This window comes from Monodelphis domestica, chromosome 1 (genome assembly GCF_027887165.1).
Source record: "Monodelphis domestica isolate mMonDom1 chromosome 1, mMonDom1.pri, whole genome shotgun sequence".
Classification (NCBI taxonomy): domain Eukaryota; kingdom Metazoa; phylum Chordata; class Mammalia; order Didelphimorphia; family Didelphidae; genus Monodelphis; species Monodelphis domestica.
Window position 1 is genome coordinate 667,937,216 of NC_077227.1, and position 26,448 is coordinate 667,963,663.

At 35.9% G+C, this 26,448-nt stretch overlaps 1 long non-coding RNA gene across 1 annotated transcript; it reads left to right on the forward strand.

The window, feature by feature from the left end:
* Positions 1 to 1,442: 1,442 nt before the first annotated feature.
* LOC130458550 (uncharacterized) lies at positions 1,443 to 26,400 on the forward strand. The gene is made up of 2 exons (XR_008917965.1): positions 1,443 to 2,223; positions 25,749 to 26,400. It is a non-coding gene; the product is annotated as an uncharacterized LOC130458550 (long non-coding RNA).
* Positions 26,401 to 26,448: the final 48 nt, after the last annotated feature.

A 26,448-nucleotide genomic window follows, 5' to 3' on the forward strand; every position in this document is an offset into this window, starting at 1 on the left:
ATCTATATCAATTCAGTAAAAAAATCCCTTATACTAATGATTAAATAAAAGGGGGGAGGGAAGTTTAGCAGAACTAACAAGACAAAAATATTTGACTTTATATGCATATAGTTCACATCTATGGTGTCTTATTTATGCAGTTAAAGGAATGAAGTATATTTCCTGAACTAATTTAAAAGATCAAGTCGTCATTACAATGACACCACACACACACACACACACACACACACACACACACACACACACACACACCACCACCACCACCACCACCACCACCAAAACCCAAAATAACAAACAAAAAACACCCTACTATACTTTCTGGAGTGGAGGAGAGAAGGTGATGACCATCATACTGAGGGAAACTAAGATTCTCTGGATATGTATATCTCTTGAGAGTTCATGTTGCTTTCTTTCCCTTCAATTAATCATTAATCATTTATTAAGAGTCTACTATATGCTAGAAACTTTGGTAGATGATTAGAATAAAAAAACAGTAAAATAATTCCTTCAAAGAGTTTTCATCCTAATAAATAAGAAAACTAATACCTATTAGTGTATTCAACACAATTATGCAGCTGATATCAGGTAAAGCCTCCCACAGAAATAGTATTTAAACTGAATATTGAAGGAAATCAGGAATGTCAAGCAACAGAGGCAAGGACATATTGGAATCAGATGAAATAGGCTCCTGAGAGTCCAATTTTCAGTATGGGTATTTCATCCCTTGAAAGTTGGCTACAAATCATGGCTCAATTTTTATTTTGTTGCCTAATCTTGTCAAAGTAATCAAAAAATAATGAAACAGGTTAAACTTAAAAGGGTAGGAACTGCTGTTTGCCTCCTTTTGTATCTCTAGCACTTAAGCTAGTACCTAGAGCTTTATTGTTTATTGTTTATTGACTATGATTGAGTATGTCTTGGATTTTCATTAAATATTTACCAGCACACTGCTCAAGATGGACATGATCGGGGGAACATACCAGGGATGGGAGATAGCCACTGCAGAAGCAAAGAGATGTCCATGGAATGTTTGGAGCAACAATTAGATAGATACATTTAAACCAAAGAGTATACAATGGGAAGAAATGTTGACTAAGGTTGGAAAGACAAGATAGGGACTGGTTGTGAACAGCTTTAGAGATGGGAGGAATTTAAATTTTTTCCTTGATGTAATTAGGAACCTCTGGAGTTTATTGAATGGATGTGACCAGTGTTCAGACTCCACTTTAGGAAAATCATTTTTGTATCTGTGTTGAGGATGAATTAATGTGGGAGCAACTCCAGGTGGGGAGACCAGTTAGGAGACCAGTTTCAATACTGAAAACACTGGTGAGGACATTTTTTTTAAAAGAATTTTGGGCAAATGACCAAGGATTCACCCATTTCTGAGACTTCATAGTAGTTCATATCTATATATTGCTTTAAGGGAGTAGTCTCAAATTTAAATAGAAATGGAAGCCACTGAACTGTACAGTGGGCAGCTAGATGGCATAGTGAATAGAGTGCCAAATCTGAAGTCAGGAAGACTCATCTCCCCGAGTTAAAATATGGCTTCAGATTCTTACTAGCTATGTTACCCTGGGCAAGTCATTTAACTAAGTTTGCTTAATTTTCCTCATCTTTCGAATGAGCTGAAAAAGGAAATGGCAAACTGCTCTAGCATTTTTGCCAAAAAACCCCCAGATGGGGTCACAAAGAGTCAGACATGATTGAAACAACTGAAAAATAATAAATTATATATTGAAGATCCCTGTGGCTGTATGTTAACTGAAAAAAACAACAACAACAAAGTATTGTGAAGATTAAAATGAACTCTCCCCTAATTATGAAGATTAAAATTGTAACCCCTGCCAATTTTTTAGATTTAATCACCAAAAGTGTGAACACCTTACTTAAAAATTGAGTATGGAGATCTGCCCATTTTAGATCTAATCACCAAAAGTATAAACATCTCACTTAATCATTAGGTGGGAGGTCTGTGACCCATGTGTGTGATAGTGGGTGACAAATCAGAATTAAACTAACTGCCCCTGGGCAGTCCTAAAGCAAAGCTTCAATTGTGATTGGTAGATGTAAGATTAGGGGAAGACACAGGAAATGATGCAAAAGAAGCATCTTTAAAAGGAGCTATCACTTCCTGTGAGGGACAGTTCTTCATTCTTTGGAAGTGAAGACTAGAGACAAATTTTCATTCTTTGGAGTGGAGGCTGGATCCTGTTCCTGGTGAGGCTGTTCTAAAATCTTTTCCTTTGAACTGACAGGTGGTGAGTGAAAAGCTGACTCTTAACTGTTGGATTTTCTAAAAAAACTAACCTCAGGAGAGACTTACCTCTTGAAGGAGACTTAAATATCTTACCTTATCATCTCTCTGATTTTCTTATTTCACTCTTTCTACATTTTGTAAATAAATTGTAAATAAATCTCTTTGGAATAAATTAAATTCCTGGAGACCACACTCTTAAAAAATCCAATCCAACCCTTTAAAAATTAACTCCCTTCCCCCCTTACAGTATTAAAATTATCTATGATTTATTATCATTTTAATTATTTTCATCTTGTTTGATCTATTGCTATAGAGTATTTTGAGCCACAAGCAGTAATTTGTCCAGTGTCTGCTACCTCTGATTTGACATTCACAAGATGCTTTATTTACTACTTTATCCATAGAAGTGAAGTGACTTGCCCAGAGTCATCCAGCTAGTATTAGTCTGAGTCAGGATTTAAAAACAGGTCTTCCTGACTCTAGCCTATATATCACCCATTTTTACCTTTCTTTAGATCTGTAGTGCTTAGCATAGTGCCTGGCACATATTAAACATTAAAAGATGCTTGCTGATGACTTTCTAATGACTAGTTCAATGACACTTACCAGAAGGCTATGGCAATGTGTCAACACCTACAGCTATTTCTCTTATCTTTGTGGACACTTTTTTGTAAACTCTGTATTAAAAGAAAGGAAAAGGAAAAAAAAAATCAAGCAACATGTGTTGGTGCCAGACTAAGAGCAGTATTAGAAGACTGATTGGAGTATGCTGTCAAGTATATAAACTGAGATTTTAGACCATACAAAAAAGGTCCTGATTATAGCAGACATCACTTCACTTCAAAGGCAACACACATCAGACAGAACGGTGCAATGGGAAGATTGCTGGGTTTGGACGATGGCTTTGTCACTTCTTACTTAGGTGACCTGGGTCAACCCACTTTCTCTTCTCTGGGCTCCAATTTCCTCATCTCTATAAAATGAAAGGGTTGAACTCTAATACCTCTGGGGTTTCTTCCATCTCTAAATCTAAGATCCTATGAAGTTCACATTCAACTTTTACAGAAAATTGGGTCTATTTTTCCTAACTCCATAAAATTACCATATGTTAAATGAAAGACACACTCAGAAATCTGAGAGAACACAGTGAAAGGGGTTTAATGGGGCATAATCAAATGGAAATTAACTAGCTGTGTTCTTTAACTTGGAATCAGAGTCATGAGTTTAACGGTAATGGATTTATGACTCATTAGGGCTAAGAGAGGATGTAATTTTAATGGGAACATGATATTTGTGTGACAGTTTAAAAGATGAAAATGTTATGTTCAGCCCTATATTTCACAAAACTGTGAAGGCTCTGAATGTCTGAACACACACGAAATCATATTGTAACAGTGTAACTATCCTTTCATAGGTATAAACTTTTAATTGCTGTCATCCTAGTGAATTAAATTGTTTTGATAAAAAGATTTATTCTATATAAAAGCTTTTAAGAGGATAATGAGGGAGTAGCTAGGTGACTCAATGGATTGAGAGCTAGGCAGAGAGACAAGAGGTCCTGGATTAAAATCCCTTTTTGACACTTCCTACCTGTGTGACCCTGGGGAAGTCATTTAACCCCTACTGCCTAGTTCTTATGGTTCTTCTGTCTTGTAACCAATACCCAATATTGATTCTAAGATGAAAGGTAAGCTTCTTTTTTTTAAGGACATTGATAGTTGCCATTCTAATAAATTCTAAGTGAAATGAAAATAACCTAGAATAGATCTTTCATTATCATTCTTTCTTTTGTGTATGTCTAAAAGATAAGCATCCTAACTAGCATGGATTGTGGAAAGTGAAATTTCTACACAGGGAGTCATAGAAACTATAGAAAAAATTCACTTCGAAACCTTCTTCATAGAGAGAAGTCAGGGTGTGTTTAGCTTGGAGAAGAGAAGATTTGAGAACAGGATAGTTATTTTCAAGTATTTGTAAGTTTATCTCATAGAAGAGGAAATAGTCTTCTGTTTGGCCGGGGTAGAAACTGGGAGAAGTAGCAAAAAGGCTGATTTAGTTTTGATGTAATGAAAAAAATCCTCCTCACAATTACAGCCCACCATCTTTCTAGGGCATGAGATCCCCTCAAGCAAAGACTAGATGAGGACTCTGGTACATTGTGAAAAAATTCTTGCTAGACTTTGAACTGAAGAAGATGACTGCCACAGTCTCTTCTAACAGAAATTCCCTGATTCAGTTTTATTCTCTGAGTATGATGTAAAAAAGCTGAGAAGTGATTTTAATTTATCAATCGATGAACATTTATTAAGTGTCTAGTATGTGCCAGGCACTGTGCTGGTATCTAGGATAAAAAAAAGAGGCAAAACACAATTCCTGTCCTTAAGTTACAATTTAATGGGGGGACATCATAGAGTTTTGCATTAGATTCAGTTTACTATAATTCCCCCCACCCCCTTAAGACTTGGGCAAACCATTGTATGGTATTTGTCCCTTTTGCAAGTTTCCTTCTTGGTGGCAAGTGAAGTAAAAATTATAGTGAATGACAATGCTTGTCCTATCCCTGGTCCAGATGTCATTTTTCTATAAAGACTCTGTCTGTCTGTCTGTCTGTCTGTCTCCCCCTCTCTGTTCATCTCTGTCTGTCTGTCTGTCTTTCTGTCTCTGCTCTCTCTGTCTCTCTGTCTCTCTCTATCTCTCAGCTTCTCCCTCACCCTCTCCTTTTCTCCCTCTCCTGATTTTAGGCAAATAAGTATTCTGAAGGAGGGACCAGGGAGAGGGTGGAGTTGTTAAGTAATTGTTGATATTAGGAGATCCAACAAAGTCATCATAAGTCCAAACTGTGCTAGCAGTTATCAAGTCTAGTGTTCTTGTTGGGCACATCTTGTTGTACCCAACCCAGCAGGGTATTGACCTGGCAACTAAGACTCCATGCCTGGCAAGAAGCCAGTCAAGCTGAGAAGTGCAACTCCTTCATCACCAATTGCTTTCCCCAAAGGACACTTAGTGCAAAAAGAAAACTACTCTATCAGATCTTCATGTAATACTTATATATCAGCCTCTCCTATCTTCCTATCTTTTCTACCTTAAGTTTAAAGCCATTTTCCTCATGGACTTTGTGTATAACAGAATAGTGCTCTTTTTAGTTTAAGGGTCATCATGTCATGACTATTTCATTTGCTATAACTCCTCCCTGAATATCATCTTGTCAAAGTTAATGTGTGTCAACTGGTTGATTAATATTGGGTCGTATACTGGATAAGGGCTCATAAGTCACTCTAGTAGGTACAGTAGCCCCTTGAGATTGCCTTTGGACAATTGAGGGGAGCGACTACCATTGTTCTTGGGTACATTGGGAGAGTGAACTTAGAGGAGATACTACATATTTTCTGGCAAGTTAAATCTGTAAATGATATATTTATGATTACAGGAATATTAAGCCGGAATTAAAAGAAGCTCAGGGTTCAGAAGGCATCTAATTCATTTAGGATCATAGAACTAAATCTGAAAGAGATCTCAGAGGTTATCTACTATAATACTCTTATTTTACAGATAAGGAAACAGGTTCAGAAAGGTTCACTGTGGCATATGTACTGATAAATCCAAGATTTTCAGTCTCCTCAATCTGTGTGATTATTCTTATACCATGTCGCCTTCCATTTATGCATGCCTAACTTTTAACTTGACATTAAAAGAAGAATATTTGGGTTTTGGAATATTAAGAGCTATTATCCCCTTCCCAAAATGACAGCAAGTCCAAGGAATCTATGGGGACTCTAATCATGAATACCCCAATAACACTATCAATCTAATTTAAATTCTGAGACTGAGAAATTGTAAAAACATTTGTCCACTCAGTATAATATCTGCTCAACTCTAGTTCAGTTTACTTCTAAAACTTTTACTTCCCTCATCATTATGCTTACCCATACTTTCTTCACTATATAATTAATCTCCCAATTCCCACCATACTCTGCCCACTTTTTCTCATGCATCCTAAACAACTTGTGATCTGTTCTCAACAGATTTCCCTTTACTCTTCTTTTTTCTTGTACTCCATTCAACTCACAAGACCAGCCTGAATTCTCATCTTCTTTGCTTCCCAGTGCCACGCCTAAACCATTACTCTGTAACCATCATCTTGCCCAATTTATTGACCTATCCTTTTTCTCTTTTATTGACATATACATTTAGAGGGACCTCTAAGTACTGCTTTGGTTGCATTCCACAGAATTTGATATGCTGCCTTATTATTGTTATTCTCTTTAATGAAATTATTGATTGTTTCTGTGACTTGTTATTTGATACATTCATTCTTTGGGATTAGATTAATTTACAATTTTTTTTGATCTTTACTTCCACAGCCTCTGTATAATATAATTTTATTGCATTATGATCCAAAAAGGGTGTGTTTTATATTTGTGCCTTTCTACAAGTTTTTATCTCCTAATACATGTTTAATTTTTGTGAAGGTGCCATATATAGCTAAGGAAAAAAAGATATATTCCTTTTTATTTTCATTCAGCTTTCTTTAGAGGTCTATATATATAACTTTTCCAACATTCTATTTATCTCATTAACTTTCTAAAATTTTATTTTATGGTTAGTTTTCTCTAGCTCTGAAAAAGGAAAGTTGAGGTCCCCCACAAGTATAGATTTACTGTGAATTTTCTTCAGCAACTCATTTAGCTTTTTCTCTAAGAATTTAGATGCTATGATATTTGGTACATATGTTTGTTATTATTATTACTTAGTTGCCTCTGGTGCCTTTTTAGTAAGATGTATTTTCCCTACTTATCTCTTTCAATTAGGTCAATTTTTGCTCTTGTTTTCTCTGACATCATGATTGCTTCCCCTACCTCTTTTTAGAGCCCTTATTATCTGTCTTAGAATTTATACTAAGTATTGATTCTAAGACAGAAGAGTGGTAAAGGGTAGGAAATTGGAGTTAAATTTTCACAGAGTCACACAGTTAGAAAGTGTCTGAGGTCAAATTTGTACTGTTTAAAAAAAAAGGGAATATCCACTGAGGGGAGGCTTGGACCCTGAGGTAGAGGGGGAAAGAGAGAGAATTCCCTCCCCTTTTACAAAGCGGGGTTTGGGAGATAGCAGATGTAACAAGTTGGCTCAGAGAGAGGAGAGGGGGTATTGAAGATTTTCCCCCTTCTGCCTTCCCTCCTTAGCTAAAGCTGCTCTTCCCAATTCACTCTTGTCCCTCTTGTCCTCCCTCTACTAGAAGAGACTGAAGGGTCTCCCCTTGATTAGTTCACTCACACTCAGTTTGGGGAACAGATAACTTTTAATGTCATCTCAATCAGGTAATGCAAACGGAATAATGGGTAGGGAAGAATGGGAAAAGGAAAGTGGGAAAAGGGGGATCCCTGTCTCTATCTAATCCCTTTTCCCTCCCTCCTTGAGTTTTGTGGGAACTCAGGCCTTGGCAGCCTGAGACCCCCTGAGAAAGTCAGGTTGACTCACCCCTGGGTCACAGGAGCTGAGGTAAAGTCTGCTCAGGTTTCTCTTCAGAAAATCTCTTCAATTGGGTAGTGTTGGGGGGAAAAGATTTCCAATCACCAGCAGGAAAAGTGAATAACCCTCAGGAGAAAGTCTTTATCCACCTTCTCTCTTTGACGTCTAAAGACAGAGAGACCCTCACTGTTCTCCTCCCCAGAGTCTTCTCTCCTCAGGAAATTCACTCCTGGGGCCCCGCCCCCATCGAGGTGATCAATTTCATATACTCTTCAGTCTGGCACTTTTTCTCTAGTGCCAGCCTCTATCACAGTACCTAGGACTTCCCTTCATCAGGCTTAGCTTTCTATCCACTGAACTACTGAACTTCCCTTGCTTCTATCTTTTAAAATTTCAATAAATTGTAATAGGTTCTACTCTAATTCTTATTTTTACTCCAATGTAGCTATCCATTTAAGTGTGTTTCTTGTGAACAACAGATTGTTGGATTTTGGTTTCCAATCCATTCTGTTACCTACTTCTGTTTTATAGGTGAATTTATTCCATTCATATTTGCAGGTTATTAATTATGAATTTCCTTCCATCTTATTTTCTTCTATTTATTTATCTCTGCCTCTGTCTTTCTCTTAGTTCTTCCTTTAAAGTCTGACTACTGTAACTTTCTCTGAATGAATCATAATAAATCATGTCCTGATTCTATATGCAACTGATATGCATTGCTTTTTCTACTGTGCTTTAAAAGAAAGAAATGTTTACAAGCCCCTAAAATTATTTTAGAGGATTTAAAAAAATAAATTCAAGATTCATACCAAGGTATTTTTTCAAGAGGATTTTTCTAATCAAAATCTAATGTAGGGCATATCAATTTAAAAAATAATGCAATTTAAAAACCATTATTCCTGTAGAAAATATTTTGTGAGGTAATGAATGATATAAGAAAAAGTGACTTTATATATTTAATGTCATAAATTCTAAAGATTTTTATGCTTATTTTATCTGTTTATACAGTTTTTAGTAAAAAATAGATATTTTTGCATCTAAAATTACTATTTTTATATTTTCATGGGGGGATCAGGTTTTCTTAACTGAAAGTATTTGTATTATTGTCAGCTCTTAAAAAAATAAAGTCTGACAACTGCCAGTCTTAATCTTTCTCCCTTTTTATCATTTGATTTCTTTATCTTATCCCCTCCTCCTTCTACTTTCTACTTGAGTAAGATAGATTTGTATAACTAATTGACTTTGAATATAGATTCTTTTTGCTTTGAACCTATTCCTTGAAGAGTTTTCCTCTCCAGAGTAAAAGGTCTTCCTTGCATGCCTCTTTAATATGATTTCATTTTCCCCTTTCTTCATCTCCCTTTTTCTTACTCCTGGTGAATCCTGCTTCCTCACCAACACATTTTTCTTTTGGATCATTGCAACATAAATGACTCCACCTTATGTCTTCTATGTGGAATCCTTCTAACTACTGTAATAATGATAAAGTTCTTAGGAGTTACACGTATCATCATCTCTTATAGAGATGTAAGCAATTTAGCCTTATTGAGTCTCTTCTGATTTCTCTTTCATGTTTACCTTTTTAAGCTTCTCTTAAGTTATAATTGAAATTCAAATTTTCTGTTCAGCTTTAGTCTTTTTCATCAGGAATGACTAAAAGTCTATTTCATATATTTCATATTTCAATAGCCAATTTTTCCCCCTGAAGGATTATGTTTAGTTATTTCTGGGTCAATTATTCTTAGCTCCCTTGCCTTCTGGAATATTATATCACAAACCCTTTGTTATTCTTAGGAGGTAACTGCTAAATCTTATGTGGCCCTGATTGTGGATATATGATATTTTGAATTATTTTTTTTCTGGCTCCTTGATTTATTTATTTATTTACTTTCTACCTTTGAATTCTTGAATTTGACTATAATGTTTCTATTAGTTTTCACTTTGGGATATCTTTCAGATGGTGATTGCATAATTCTTTCACTTTTTAAAAATATCTCTTTCGTATCTCATATCAGGAGAATTTTTCTTCATATATTTTTTGAAGTTTCATGTCCAAGCTCTTTCTTTGATCATGACTTTCATGCAGTCCAATAATTCTTATATTATCTTTCTTCCAACTATTTTCCATGTCAGGTATTTTTTATGATAAAATATTTCTGTTTCTTCTATTTATTCATTCTTGTGATTTTGTTTTATTGTTTCTTGCTATCTCATAGAATTATTAGTTTCCACTTGCCTGAATATAATCTTTGAGGAATTATTTTAAGTTAGCTTTCATATATCTTTTTCTATTTGACCAATTCTGCTTTTTACACATTATTTTCATCACTAAAGTTTTGTACCTTTCTTTATATTTGACCAATTTGGTTTTTCAGGTATTATTTTCTTCTGTAGGTGTGGTCTTCAGAGGTGTAGTCACTGGTATCTTGCAAATTCAGGTAACATTACTTCTCAGTACCACTGCTCCCTTCTGACTGAAAATGATAGTACTCTTCAGGGCACTTGCTCTGTCAGGAATGCAAACTCTCCTCTCTTCCCTGAAACTATTACTTGAAAGTGGGTATAGGAAATGGAATTGACAAATGGAACCCTGCTCTATGTCCTGTGTTAGTATGGGGTTCCCTGTGATCTCCTTCTGACTACTTATCAGACTACCTTACCATCTCTGACTTGAGAAATCTAGAATCTGTTATTATTGTCACTTCTAAGGCCACCATTGGTGTTGCTTCCATGGGGCTTCAGGATCAGCCCTCACTCCAGTGTTATAGACCTCTTCTTCTCTCCTCCAAAGCTATCTTGGGCAGGAAAAATGTTTCATCCTCACCTTTTGTTGACGCTTCCACTTCAGAATTCAATTTGAGGCATTGTTTTAAAAGTTGTTTAGAGGGGAATTTGGGAGAGTTTGGCTCCTTCCTGTACTCCACTTTCTTAGCTCTGCCTGATCTATGTAGTTCTTCAGAATCATAATACTACTCTGTGCTTTATAGTTTTCTCAAAAAGAAAATGAACACAAAGTTGATAAGGGTGCATCCTTCTAGTATTGTGATAATTACCTCTTTCACCCAAGGGATTTCATATAGTCATTCTGTCTTATGGTATCATCCTTTCTCCAGAAATGGAAACATTTGGGGTTGCCAGATAGGCACCTCCATTCCTTAGGGCCTATAACAATAAAAAAAATCATAGTAATAGCAAAATAAAAAAAGGCCAAATTTTTTGTCTTCACTTTTTTTATCATTAGCCTTTGTGATTCTTTATCTTTAATGAGTCTTTATACTCAGAGACCATATGTATAATCACCTTTTCTCCAAGAATCTGACACTAAGAACTCTATATATGTCTGGATTTTGGAATTATGAAATCAGAGATGAGAGATTTTACATGGACAAGAGGTTATCTCTTGACAAGGACATGCTGAAAGAAGAGTGGGGTAAGGGAAGGAAGAAACTGAGAGTTCTAAGGAGGGAACAGAGCATTGGAGTTTCAAAAGGTAAGTCACTTCTGGCTTAGGGAAGAGAGGAATGAGGTGGATTACCAGGAGCTCAGAAGAAACCTTTTCCATTGGAGATCAATTGTTTTTTTCTGAACCCCTGAATACCTTCAACAGAACTTTTCATGACAGTAATTTAAAGTCCCCAGTGGACCTGTGGATTGGGACTTTTTGAAGAGAGCCATTCACAGATCCTTTCTCTGTCCCTCTCTCCCCTTTTCTGTTCCTGAACTCTTGTATTCAAGTTAGTTAGCTTAGGAGTGGGGATCAACTGGCAGAGGACAAGAAAAGGGATCAAGGCTGTGAAAGCCATGAACCCCTAAAATTTGGAGGACCAGTCTGCCAGAGAGGACAAGGCATAGGGCTTCTTGTTCACCCACCTACCCACTTGATACCTTACCACTCCTTCCCTGTTTGAACCCAAATAAATTTATCTGTCACTTTAGATCTAGGTCTGGGCCAGTTACTTACAGTAGTAAAGGGGACTAAGGATTTCGGGGAAAGTCATACCTCTACCCAAAAAGTGGGGATAACCCTAGGATCTCAGTGATTCAAACTACCAGACCCAAGGAGCAAACATCTCTCCCAGGCTGTGGCATAGCCCCAAGGACCTGAGGGGAATTGGCAGTTGGTGTCCCTGAGGAAATCAGAGACAAAATTCATCTTGCCTTTCAAGAATAGCCTAGACCTCAAGGGGGGTATTGTGTCATCTTACCAAGGCTTTCTCCTCTAGCTCTTGTCCTCCATCTCCCAGAATCAAGAGACATACTTACTCTTTCAAGGAGACAAGACTTGGTTACCTCCCCCAAAAAGAAAGAGAGGGGAAAAACAATCTCTCAACCCTCTCTCCCCATATCCCTTTCTCCCTCCATCATCCCTGTTCCCTTTTATACCCTACATTACAAGATCCTCTTTTCTCTTCAAGAGATATGAGATGTTCATTAATATATTGTCTAGAAATCTTACTTTAAGAACTCTGAAACTTGGGATTTCTAGCTAGTAAACATAGAGATTTACAATATTCAGATACTTGACTCCTCTCAAGAAACTTAGGATTTGGGAGAAATCTTGAGTTGAAGGGAAACCAGAATGGCTGAAATCCATGTTTTCTTTTGAGTTTCTTTGGCAAAGCCTTCCCCTGAAACTGGTTTCAAAGTTCATGGTCCCCAGGAAGCAGACATAAATTGGGGCTTATTTCTTGATATTACCTGAGTTTTGGAGGAGAGAAAGGACATAAAAATGATCAGAATGATCAAGTAAGTACAACTTTTATATAAATCCTTCTATTTTTTTCAGCTAAAAAAATTCAACAGGAATAAGAATAACAAAGTTAATTTGCTCCTACTGACAGTGAATAGAGCACAAGCAAGGTCAAATTTGAGTCAATGCAAGCCAAATTTTGACACAGGCACAATTTGCCACCATCAATATTAGTCATCATGGGCTTCTGACAAAGATGGGCTATGTTGTCAGGCTGCTTGCTCTATTTAAATGGGAGGTGTGAAAACTCAAGTTAAATAATCTTTTAGTAGAAGTTAAAAGTATTATATCTGCTCTATTTCTCAAAGTCATTCATTTTGGTAAGTACAAAGCTGTTTTTCAAAAGAGCTATGACTTTCAAAAATTGAAAATAACTCTAGAACATTTGAAACTTCAAAGATTCACATTTAATTTTCTTAAAATCCACATTTTCCTAGCTTTTAAAAAGGGAAATAATATTCTTTTTTCATAGCTGAGTTGAAAAAAAAAAAAGGCCTACTGGAGTAGTTGAAACTAGTTCAAGGAAAGACAATGAGATAGTTTAAATAACATGAATTAAGAAATATAAATCAAAGAAAGAAATACAAATCCAGAAAATGTAACTGCCATGTTATTGGAATTCACAAATTCTCATTATTGAAGAAGAGGGAGGAAAAAATACTATGTTTACTTTGGTTACAGATAGAGTGAAATGTAATAATCTAAAATGAATCTCAGAAGTGTATCTACAGAAATTCTAAGCCAGAGAAGAATATTTATTTAGAAAAATTAAGTTTTTTAAAAAAACAATCTAAAATTTTTTCACACTATGATATCAAAAGAATTACTAGTATCATCTAATGTTATGTAAATTATTATTGCAAAATGTAAAAGGCTTCACTGGATAGGAGAAACATTGATCCTATCTATAACTACTGATAAAGGTGAAATGGTCCTTCTTTGAGCTGTATGCAAAACAGTTTTGAGCAATTCCATCTATAAACAATATGATGGGGAAAAGGATTACTTATGTATCTGTAGAACTTTATAATCAATTATTTGAGAAAGTACAATCTTCCTATTTTGCACTGCAAGAGGGTGAAGCAATAGAGATAGGTAAAGATGTTTGTTTGACTATTTATGTGTTAGAGAAGATTTGTTATTTGTCAAACTATGGAAGACAATGCTGTACCAAGAAACATTGTGGGGATAATTGGAAGTATTTTGAATGAAAATGATATAATGTGGGGTAAATGTATTGTCAAGATCAAACGTAGTTCCGTTAGCAGTAGTTTAAAACATAGCATCCTTATGCGCTATTTGGACACATTGCATACTTCACAGATAATCATTTATATCAAGAAATAAGATTGAAGTTCTAAGTACAGTAGTTCAAGTTGTTATAAGAGTGACAGACTTTATTCAAAAATAGTGCAACAATGGAAAGCACTTTGCAAAATTACGTGACAATATGGGAAAGACAAAATAGAGTGCTTCTATGCTATGGTAAAGCCACTGGCTATTTTGAAATCAAGTGCTTCTAAAAGCATTTATGCTAGAGAAGATTTTGCCATTTTTCTCAGTGATAGTAATAAAGAGGAGATAAATTTACTTTAAAACACACATCTCCTGAAACTTTCAGTTGATTTATATTTTTGAAAAAGTGAGATCTCAATCTCCTAAAATTCATATTCTGATAAAGAAAGATGAGGTGACTAAATATTTTTAAACTGAAATTTATTTGTTACATTAAAATCCCCAGTTAATTATCTCATTCCCTTCCTTCCCTCTAGTCGAGAAACCTTCATTTGACAATATGATAATATATGTATATAAATATATAACTATGTCTTGTTTATTTCTATTTATCACCTTGTTCACTGGAAGAAGATATACATAAGTCATTAATCAAACTATATTTCTGTTGTATATAGTATTCTCTTTTTTATGCTTATTTCATTCTTCATAACTTCATGTAGGTCTTTCCATGATTCTAAAAATAATTAACCTATTTGTCACTTCTTACCATGTAGTAGTATTCCATTATATTAATATGCCACAACTTGTTTAGCTATTCCCCAAATGACAACATTTTTGAAAATATTTGAGTTATGGAATAAATTTACACAACAACATTCTTGAAATATTTCTCAGTGAAAACAAAATACTAGATCCAAATTTAAAAAAAAAAAGAAAGTAAAGACCTATTCATTAGAACACAGTAAAAAATGTTGGATATGTATTCTGGAGTGACCTCAGTTTAGATTTCATCTCTAATACTTGCTATGTGACTATTGGAAAGTCACATACATTTCTATTTCTTTATAATATATTACTATTAATCACTATTGTTTATTGTTATACATAATGCTATATATCTTTAATAATAATAATAATAATAATAATAGCCAGTCTCCTGACTTCCTGACCTTAGGAAAGTCACTTAAATGCTTGATGCCCCAAGATCTATCTAAGACTTGTCATTTGTTATTGGGACAGAAAGGGAGTATAAACTACAAAAATGGTGACTAAGTGCAATGATAGAAGTTTCCTTGTCTAAGAATTTTTATACCAATGAATCAAAATCCGAATCCCTATTTTATGTTACACTATTTTATTGTAGATTTGCTTGTATTTTCATTAAAATTGTTTAAAAGTCTTATACTGATTAAAGGGGTGTATGGAGTGTTCAGGGAGGGGTAGTATCTCTGGTATGGAGGGCTTGTTGTACCCTTCTAGGGCAGCTCTCCAGCCTCTGACCCCCACCTGACACCCAGCTCTCACTTGTGGCTCCCAGTAGCTGCTAGCAGGTGGCAGGGGCCACACCCCGGGCAACGGCTTCGACAGGCCGGCTAAACCTTGTGAGGGTAGCCATCGGGTCGTCCACCCCTGGTGAACCAGGGCTTTGCTCACCCAGCATGTGAAGACTGCTTCGGCTGAACAGACGGAAGAAACCAATAAGAAGGTTCAACGGCTGAGATGGCGACGCAGCAAAGCACTGTGGAGTGCTTAGGGCGTGTTGGAGCACAAAGGACAACACGGCCATCCAATGCAGCTGAGGAAGTCTCCAGGTGTAACGACTTTTCGTGCCACTGGACCCAGGCTTCCAACGCCGAGAGAGTGGGACTGTCTCTGTGCATCGGCTTTTCCACTTATATCTCCTTCACACACAAGTATCTTTGTGCACACTCATCTATACACCATAGATGAAAATGCACAAAGACAATCATCATCCTCGGTTACCGAGAGACTACTACTACATAGAATTTAGCCTTCCTCTAGTTGGAAAGATAGAGCACCAAAACTAAGAATTGGTTGGGAGAAGGAGGAGTGCCAGGGCAGGAGACAGATGATCATCCAGCAAAGGATGTTAAGAATTTATGTTTGTATAGGAAGGAAGAGGAGAAGGAGGGTAGATTCTATTTTCTCAGTAAAGTAATAATGAAGAAACTTCCTAGGTGTAGAGACGAATATGTGGGGGATTAAAGGGAGAAAAGATCTCTAACAACTGTTGAAGGGACTGGCTTAGAGAACCAGTCAAGGAAGAATGAAGTTTTGTTTTTCAACAAATAAAAGTCCTTTTGAAATTAGGTTCATCAATTGATTAATGGTCAAAGACTATGAATAAGCATGTTTTTGGAGTTAGAAACCCAAGCTATTGGTAGTCATATATATCTATATATATATATATACTAAATCACTAACATTAAATGAATATTAAAATAACTGCGTTTCCATCTCACATGCATCAGATTGGCAAAGTTGACAAAAAAAAAAGAATATGCCAAATGCTAAAAGTGCAGTGGGAAAACAGGTACATAAATGAACTATTGGGAAAATGAAAATATTTTAACATGTACATATCCTGTGAACCAGTAATTGCGGTATTAAGTCTATACCCCAAAGACAAAAAAAAAGATATCTATACATAAAATTATTTATAGTAACTCTCTTTTTGGTGGCAGAAAGAAAATGGTTTAAGAGGAACCCAGAAAGAATTTTATGAACCTCTTCAGGGTGAAGTTAATAGGACCAAGAGAATAATTTGTTCAATAACAACATTATTGCAAAGCCAAACAACTTGAATGACTTAGGAATTGATTAATAATGACCAACCCAGGGGGCAGCTGGGTAGCTCAGTGGATTGAGAGCTAGGCCTAGAGACAGGAGGTCCTAGGTTCAAATCTGGACTCAGACACTTCCCAGCTGTGTGACCCTGGGCAAGTCACTTGATCCCCATTGCCTAGTCCTTACCACTCTTCTGCCTTAGAGCCAATACACAATATTGACTCCAAGACAGAAGGTAAGGTTTAAAAAAAAATGACCAACCCAAATTCCAGAGGACTCATGATGAAATATTTCACTAACTCTCTGACAGAGAGGTGATGGACAGAATGTAGACTAAGGCAAATTTTCTTTTTGAGATTTCCAGTGGGAGAATTTATTTTGCTTGACTATACATGTCCATAACAGTGATTTTCTTTTTCTTGCTTTCTCAGAGGGAGCAGGGAGTGAGATGGGAAGGAAGAAGAAAAAGAATATGAATTTTTTTTTGTTAAAAATGAATAAAAAATAAGAAATATAGATATAACCAGGGCTTTTGTACATACTGAGTTTGTCTAGCATAGAGCCTGCTGATTCTATCATGTGGCTAGGATTGCCTTTTTTTGGTTGATTGCCTGCACCTTTAAGATTTGGGAGCAACTAGGTGACTTAGTGGATAGAGAACCTGGCCTGGACATGGCAAATTTGACCTCAAGAACTTCCTAGTTATATGACCCTGGGGAAATCACTTGACTCTAATTGCCTAGCCCATACCATTCTTCTGTCTTGAAACCAATACTTAGTATTCAAAATCATCCTTTTTATATGAAACAATGCTGTCAATCTCTTGTTCATTCATAAATTCTTTTACTGTACACAACTATAATAGAGCCAGCATATGTTCTCTGTTCTTCTAATTTGCTTCTGCTATTTCCATTATGCATGTCATATATGCATTTTAATCTTATTTTGGTAAAATGGAGAAATATTCTCTATCTAGTTTCTTCTAGACTGCTTTCCAGTTTTCCAAATAATTTTTTTACCATATAGTGAAGTAATTTTTTAAATAACCAATTCAGTAGTCACATATAATGGAATTTTAATGTGTAAACTGGATACCTTGGCAGTTCTAATCTCTTTATTAAGACAGGTGGCATAATGGATAGAACACAAGATTAAGAATTTAGAAAGAATTTAGCTTAAATCTTACCAAGATTAATTACTAATTGTGTGATCCTGGGCACGTCAATTACCTCTTAGCATAGGGTAATGGGAAAGAGAGAACTTTATATCCCTTTTCTCTCACAGTTATTTTATTAGTACTATTATATCAAGAAGAGAGAACATATCTAATTAGGAGCAGAGATACAAACCCATGGGTATTAAGGGTAAATTTTAGGGTTGAGACTGAATATATATTTTAGTTGGCCACCAGGGATTTAAATTCTAAATCCCTATGAAATACTCAAGTCAGAATGGAATTTTATGGTGGTTTATTTACAATAGAGGGAAGAAATTAAAAATGAGGGAGAGAGAGAGCGAGAAAGGGAGGAAGATCTGCTCTGGCCTGCTCTGAGCCAGAGGGAGTTCAGATGCCTCCAAAGAACCTTGAGCCATGAGGTCTCCTCCAAGATGAGGAGCCTCCTTGGAAGATTGTGCCTCTAGAAAGGCCAAGGAAAAGGGGAGTCAGCCTTAATGCTCACCACATGGTCATCTAAAGTAAGCAGTCTGAGGTCCCACGCTCCAGCCCTCCAAGCCAAGTTCCACAGCCAAAGTCCTTCTCACAGGAGGTGATGTGAAATATAAAGACAGTTCTTTACATCACTTCCTGTGTCTCACATGTACAAATGGTGGCTTAAACATGGCTTTGCACAGCCCAGGGGGTCAGTCAGTTGTTTCTGATTTGTCACGTGCTAACACATGTTGGTCACAGACCTTCCTCCCCACACTCAATCCTTAAGTGGGGGTGTATACATTCCTGATTGTTAAAATTCTAAAGACTAAACAGGGTGTAAGTAAATCTAAAATTCACATGGTATAGGCACCAACAGTTCCTTATAGGAATCCAACTTGCAAGAATGAGAGCAAGTTGGTGGGCTCACCCAGAGGGGATGGTGGACATTAACAGAACCATACAATCTCAGGGTTAGAAATAACCTTAGATACCATCTAATCTAATTGGTACATCAATAATATATTTTATAAATGGCCATCTGGACTTTTCTTGAGGAAATCCAGGGAAGGGAAAAATACCATCTCTTATGACAAACTTGTTTTTTATTAATCTTAGAAACTTCTTGATTTGACCGTTATAATCTGTCTCGACTATTGTCACATCCATGCCAAATAACTATAAAATTGGGGTAGCATTTTTTTGAAAAATATTTCTGGTTTTTCCTTACAAGTTTCAATGTAAAAAAAAAAGGCAGCTGTTTTCTTCACTTGTGTATCAAAAGGAATGATTTAATTTTAAGATACCTGAGTTTCTCATCAGGCTGCACTTTTTTTTAAAATCCTTACCTTCCATCTTGGAGTCAATACTGTGTATTGATTCTAAGGCAGGAGTGGAGCCAATGGGGGTTAAGTGACTTGCCCAGGGTCACACAGCTGGGAAGTGTCTGAGGTCAAATTTGAACCTAGGACTTCCCCTCTCTAGGCCTGGATCTCTATTCACTGAGACACCCAGCTGCCCCCTAAAGCTGCACTTCTTAGTTGTTTTTTTTATCACAGTATTTTTCATATAGCCAATCGATCACTTTTGGACAGTCTTGATTAGGGTAATCGTGATTAAATCCTGACTAGGAATTATTCCCTTGTTATCAAGTCTAAACTTGCCTTTTTGAAACTTCTATTCCTCCTATGTATGTTCCCAGGATTTAACAGATTAAATTTAATCCCTTGTCCTCCTGATAGTCCTTCAAATACTTGGATATAGCCATTCTGTTCCCCATTCCATGGAGTTTCTTTTTTTTTCCAGACAAAATACATGATTTATTATGCTTAGCTTTTTCAAAAATATTCACATTTTTGAAAATTAGAAGCAGCATTTTATTCATTCTCATCTCTATAATCTACTTGGGTACATAATATGCCCTTAATAACTAACTGTTTATTGAGTCCTTTTAATTCCTTGGATGCTTCTTCCTCAAACAGTACTTTGATCTCATACTCATCTGTCGAACTCTGTGATGACCCTTGAATTTTAAATTCACCAAATTATAATTCACCTAGGTGGTTCAAAGTCCCTTACTTCCTAGTTACCATAACTACCAACAAAAAACATTGCCGTTATAACTAGATTCTGAGTTAAGTTAAGCTCTGAAGAGAGATATCAAAAGCTACCTTTGAATTAAAAGCCAATTCAGAAGGTGAGACAATTGATCCTGTCCAACTCTCCCTTGCTAACAAGGCAAAACCCATTCCCTATTTATGACTAAGGGCTTATTTTTCCACCCCAGACTCTTGCACATGACTGCTATAGTCAATGCTGAGATATCACTATTTTAGGTTTATCACCATTTCATATTTGTGTTCCTTAATTCTGGGTCTCATATTTCTATGATGCTCCTGAAATATGCCTTTAAAGCCATCTGTGGCAAAATCCTAAGGTTATAGAAAATGGTGATGGTACAATCTGCAAATTTTTCATTGGTTCTTCAGTTAGGGAAAAGAAAAAATATACCATAATTTATTAGGAGAAAAGGGTGTTAGGGCTGCTTTCTTTAGAAAAACAGAGATAATTCTCCCCTGCCCAATCCCCTATTTTTATAAGTTTAGATAATAATTAAAGCACATTTAAAATAACTTATTTTATAATGTTTTCCCTTATAAATAATTATTTTGTCAAGAATCTTGAAACTTTCAAAAGCAAACATGAATAAAAATATGAAATACTAGCTCCTGGAATAAATATAGGAGTGAAAGGAGGAGGAAGGGTCAGTCATGATTTCTGTTTTTTAAACAATTGGCATTTTGGTGTCTTTTCACACAGATAATAATGATCATTATAAGTAATAGCTCTCATTTATATAGAACTTTAAGGCTGGCAAAATATTTCATAAATATTATCTCATTTGCTCCTTATACCAACTCTGGGAGTTAAGTGCTATTTTTATTTGTATTTTACTGATGAGAAAACTGAGGCAGTAAGAGATTAAGTGACTTACCCAGGGTCACATAGCCAGTATGAATATGAAGATGATTTGAACTCAGGAATTCTTTACTCCAGATTTAGTACTGTACTCTTATCATCTAGGTGTGGTACAAATGCTTCTTTTAAATGCAAATGGAGATTTCTGCATTTTATATAATTGTAATGAGTGATAATCACATTTTTCCAAAGCACAAATTAGGGCACAGATTGGCAAGGGCTGGTTATTTTGCAAAGATTCTTTAAGGATATATTTTCTGTTAAAAAAATCAGAGCTGGTAATCCAGCATCTAAGGGGAAAAGCTAAGGGTTAAATTGTTTTCATTTATCTCGTCTTTTGATTCCTGACTTTTGGGGTATGTCCTTTGAAAAGTTGCTTTTCATCTTGGAAAATAGAATAGATATAATTTTTCAGCTGATATATATGCAAAGCTTTCCTTGGCAATTTTTCAAGGTGTTAAAATTCTGGTAGATTTGCATATATGTATGTATCTAAAATTTATCTGATGCTCTAAAAGTGTTCTGAAAAGTTGAGGTTATATGTTTTTCCACAAGATGTTTGCAGGGCTCTCCACAAAGACACCTTTATCTCTTGAGGTGGTTCAGAAATATCTATAATAAAATGGGGGTCGGGTGGGAGAAATAACTCTAAGCATTAGAAGAGTAAAGAACAACATCTCCAAGTTTTGTTTTTTTAGTTGCTTCTGAGATATTGAGGGAAAAATGAGACTACTTCTTACAATGGCTAATATATAATGCCTGAAGTTTTGCAAAACCCTTTAGACATATCTTATTTAATTCTCCAAAAAATGTGAGATATGTATTATTATTAGATCCATCTTACAGATGGGAAAATTGAGGCAGATAAGGGTTAAATGATAGCTAATAAACCTCAGGCAGAATCTGAAATCAGCTTTTTTTATTTCAAGTCCAGGACAATTCAACTGTGCAATTTACTATACATCTACTTTGTCTTACCTAACAATAATAAATGATTAAACAAAATTAAGCTCTAACCAACACTAGTTTAAGTTAGTTCACCTTCCTTTGAATATACACAAAAAGTCAAATGAGCAATTTTTAAATAAATCATTTTGCAAACCTTAAAATGTCCAGGAAGCTTAATATCCTTAGGAATATGAAAGTTATCATCCTAAGGCCCATGAACATGGGTTTTAATATGTCATAAATTCACATCTTACTGGATGTATGTCTAGAAGAGACATTTTACAGCTCTCCCATTTTATAGATTCTATAAAGGAGGCTCAGTTTGTATATGTGCTGAAGTTTGTATAACTAATAAATATCAGAGACAAGATTGGAACTAAGGTCCTTTTCTTCCACGTCTGGTACTTTTTCAAGGAAACCTCCTTTTTTGGGGGGGGTCAGAATTTGTGATTTCTGTGGAATAAGGAGTCCATTGTGAGGAAGTTCATCTCCCAATAGGGTCATGCACTCACGCTATAATTTATAGTTGCCTGGAGGCAGATAGGTGGCAAGAGGATAGAATGCTGTGCCTGGAGTCAAGACTCATCTTCTTGAGTTCCAATCTGACCTCAGATATTTACTAGCTGTGTAACTCTGAGAAAGTCACAAAATGAACTATAGAAGGAAATGGCAAACCATTATAGGATTTGGCCAAAAAAATCCCAAATGGGGTCAGACATGATTTGAAAAATGACTGAAAAACAACAATGGAAGCTCTAAGAGGTTAAGTGGCTTGACCAGGATCACACAATCAGTAGATGAAAGTCAGGACCTGAGCACAGGTCTTTCTGAGTATGAGGTTGGCTCCCTCCCCACTATGCCATGTTGCTTTTCACAGTTACAATATTATCCTTTAAAAAATGTTGAGACAGGGCTCTTGCTGTCCAATTTTATTATAACAACAACAGCACTAGCTAGAATAGCATGCCATCAATGTTCCTTCCATCCAAGCGATCATGCAGTAGGGAATGCTGTCAGGAAATAATTACCACGAAACTAATGAAATCTAGGAAGAAAAATCAGCAAAGAGTTCCACAGCTGTTCTCTGGCAGCTTTCTGCCTCTAAATCCCATTCTCTTTCACTTCTATTTGTTTTTTAGTGAATTGGACACACAGTTAACATGTCTTTATTCAGAAGCAACACTTCTATCTCTAAATTAGATTACATACCAGTAATAATCAGAAAACTACGAAAACAGTGAGTGAAGAATTAACCTTGAAAAGCTTCACTATTTTATCAATTCTAGTACTCAGCTGTCTCCATTGATTCAATTAGGGTTGCCAAAATGTATTCGGGGATTCTTATCCATATTTCCTCACATATCATAAAATAACAATATCATAGACTTAAAGTTATAAGCTACTTTATAATCCATATAATACAGTCTCTTCATTTTATTGGTGAGGAAACTGAGGTATAAAAAGGTTGTGACTTTTCTCAAGTCACAGAGGTAGTAAACATCAAAAGTGGAATTTGAACATCTTTCCTCTGACTTTAAGGAGATCTAGGTGGAAAAATGCTTAAAGTACTGGGCTTAGAATCAGGAGGGTACATCTCAGCTCCTCATCTATAAAATGAGCTGGAAAGGAAATAACAAATCAATCTAGCATAATTGTCAAGAAAACACCAAGTGGGGTCATGGAGAGTCAGACTTATTGAAACAACACAACAAGAACAACAATTTTTGACTACCAACAGTGGTTTCTAATGCTAGAAACCTTGTTCTTATTCTTTGAAAATATCTGTGTCATTTGAGCTGTTCAACTCCAGTCTCACTCTTAAAAATATCTTACTTGTACTGCTATCTTTTGAAAATTATCAGCTTCATTTTCCAACATATCTCTCATTGATCTTGTATGCAACAAGCCACCCTCTGTAAAAAAGACAAAAATGTTAAAAAAAAATCTGTTCTGCAAAACCAACCGACAGAACAACCAAATCTGAGAGAAAACAAAATATTCTTTTTTAAAGGAGGGAGAGAGGTACATTTTCTCAGTGTTCTTCTGTGTCTAAGCATAGTCATTATAATTACAAAACAAGTTTCGTTTTTCTCTTCTTTCCATCTCCATGATTGCATTTAATGTGGATATTATTTTCCTGGTTCTAGAATATTCCTTTGCATTTCTGCTATTAGTGATGCCATTCTCCAATCAAAGGACATCTAACGATTTACATTTCGTTGTTACAACAAAAAAGTGCTGCTATGGATATTTTGGTATATTTTGGACCTTTGTTTCCATCTTTGACCTTCTTAGTTTAGGTTTCTCAACTTCTTGCTATTATTGATCTGCCTCCTTTTCTAGACATTTCTTCAACGATTTTTTCTTTTTTACAACTTCTTGAACACTTTTGGAACCATTCCATCACCTATTTTAATTCTTGTAGATTGAATTGCTCTTTGATTTACATCTATTAAAGATTAATCTAGCTACCTGTCTGTCTGTCTGTCTTGTCTGTCTATCTATCTATCTATCTATCTATCTATCTATCTATCTATCTATCTATCTATCTATCTGTCTGTCTGTCTGTCTGTCTCATAATGGAAAGATCCTCTATCAAGGATTCACAGGAATACATGGATAAGAACAGAACAGGATAAGAGGGTATGAATGAATTGCTAGATGCACTCTTGAAGCCAGTAAACATATCATGTGACCTAAAATCTTCTTGTTGTATTTAAGTGAATACCATGCTGCTTACATGAAATTTTCTGACCAAAAAATTTGACAAAATCCATGATGCCTACCGATGTTTGAAACAGTAAATATCTATGGAGTTAGATATAAAAATAATTTCCTGGTCAACCCCATTGGACCAGGGAAAGAATCTCAGAAGAAGTTCTAAGGATAATGGCACCCACTTCATGGTTATTTGTTAAGGGGCTCAGTGCTACTTCTAGTCAGACTGGGAAAAGTTAGGTGGTTTACAATAGGGCAACAAACTTCCAGGGAGACTTTTTTTTCCCCAAAAGCAGAAAATAGAGATAGGAGAACAGTATTTCTGCATTAGTGTTTTTTTTCTCCATCTAATTTCTGATAGTGCATCCTTAGAAAAAAAGTGTCTTATTCCTATACTGCTCAGTTGGATTCTATAGGTAAGTCCCTGAGGAAATTTAAAAGGAATTAAGTATCAATAAATACTTTCTAACAGAAAAATTATCATGTTATGATTGAATGATAGCATCCAATGATTTATCTCATTGTATATAGAGAAGAGAGTGACTGTTTTCATATATAGAGAAGTATAGAGAAGTCTCATGGGAGAAAATTGCCTTTAATGAAACAGATAACAGTAGATAAAATATCAGACCTGGAGTTGGGAAGATCTGGGTTCAAATCTAGCCCCTCCCCACTGCCAGCTGTTTGATGTTGGGCAAGTCACTCAATCCCCATTGCCTAGCTCTTGCTGTTCTTTTGTCTTGGACTTGTTTCTAGGACAAAAAGTAAGGATTTAAAAAAAATAAAATTTCCTTTTCTGATGTAGGATATAACTTAAAATCTTAGAGAGAGGCTCAGTACTTAACTTAGGTCACATAGCAAGTCTGTATCAGAGGCAAAAGCTGAGCTATGATTTTCCAGCTTTGAGGCTGTCTGCTTATTGGCTACACCATAATCCCTCTCCTAACATGGAGGCCATTCACAGGTAAAGTGCACTTTGTGAACACTCTCCTCTGAGGAGCATTACTGCTTAATGAGGAACATGAGCTAAGTGCTCAAGGTAATAGAATCGGGGAAAGGAGGAAGACTTTAGATTGTACTGTGATTTCCAGGGAAACCAAATTTCCCGTTATTAAAAATATTTCTCAAAGCAAAGCTCCTTATGAATGCCTCCCTCTGATGTTGTTTATTTTTCCCCTCAGCTATCTTTCTGGCTCTTTGTCTCAATTTGCCCTGTCTTGGCAGTGGAGTTTTCATCTTCTCCCCCCTCCCATGAGCCACACTAATGTTCCAGCCCAGGCTGCTTTTTTCCCATCCTCAAGTCCTTAACAGCTCTAGTCATCACACACCATCTGCTTCCTCTGACTTGAATCAACAGTGGAACACAACAGGAAAACCTTCTCTATTTTCTGAAATGACAATTTCATTTTCAAATCTCTTTCTCTTTGTAGGATAACAAGCTAGGATGAAAAGGCTTCCACAGTAGTGCCCAGACATTTTAAAGTGGAAGAGGTGATTGTCAGAGATCTACACTGATGGGAAGCATAACCAGCCTGAAATCAACAGCATCAGCATCAGCATCAGCATCAGCATCAGCATCAGCATCAGCATCAGCATCAGTAGCAGCATCAGTAGCAGCAGCAGCAGCAGCAGCAGCAGCAGCAGCACTGTTTTGCATCTAGTGACCTTTCAGTCACTTTTCACCTGGGAAAATGCCATTTCTCTGTATCCCTAGTTGCCATTATATGGCCACACTTGTTTAGTTTCCTCTCTCTTTTGCTGTCTGTCTTTTTCACACACACACATATCTCAATATCTCATGACCTAAGGAAATAAAGGAGATAATGTGGTACAGTAGAAAATGATGGCTCTTAATTTGCATCCCTCATTGCTTTTTACTATCTGTGTGATTTAAGTCTATTTAGTTTGAACTATGTGATCTCCGAAGTTCATTTCATTTCTATATCTATAATCCTTTAAAATCCAATATCAAATCTCAACAAAGATCACTAGTCAGTCAACTAGCATTTATTCATGTATTATGTATTAGTTGCTATACTAAGTGCTAAAATTATTTCTGGAAATAAACTATTTAATAAGAAATGATAGAGATGTGATTTTTTCTTTTTCTTTTCATATTTATGTAGCCCC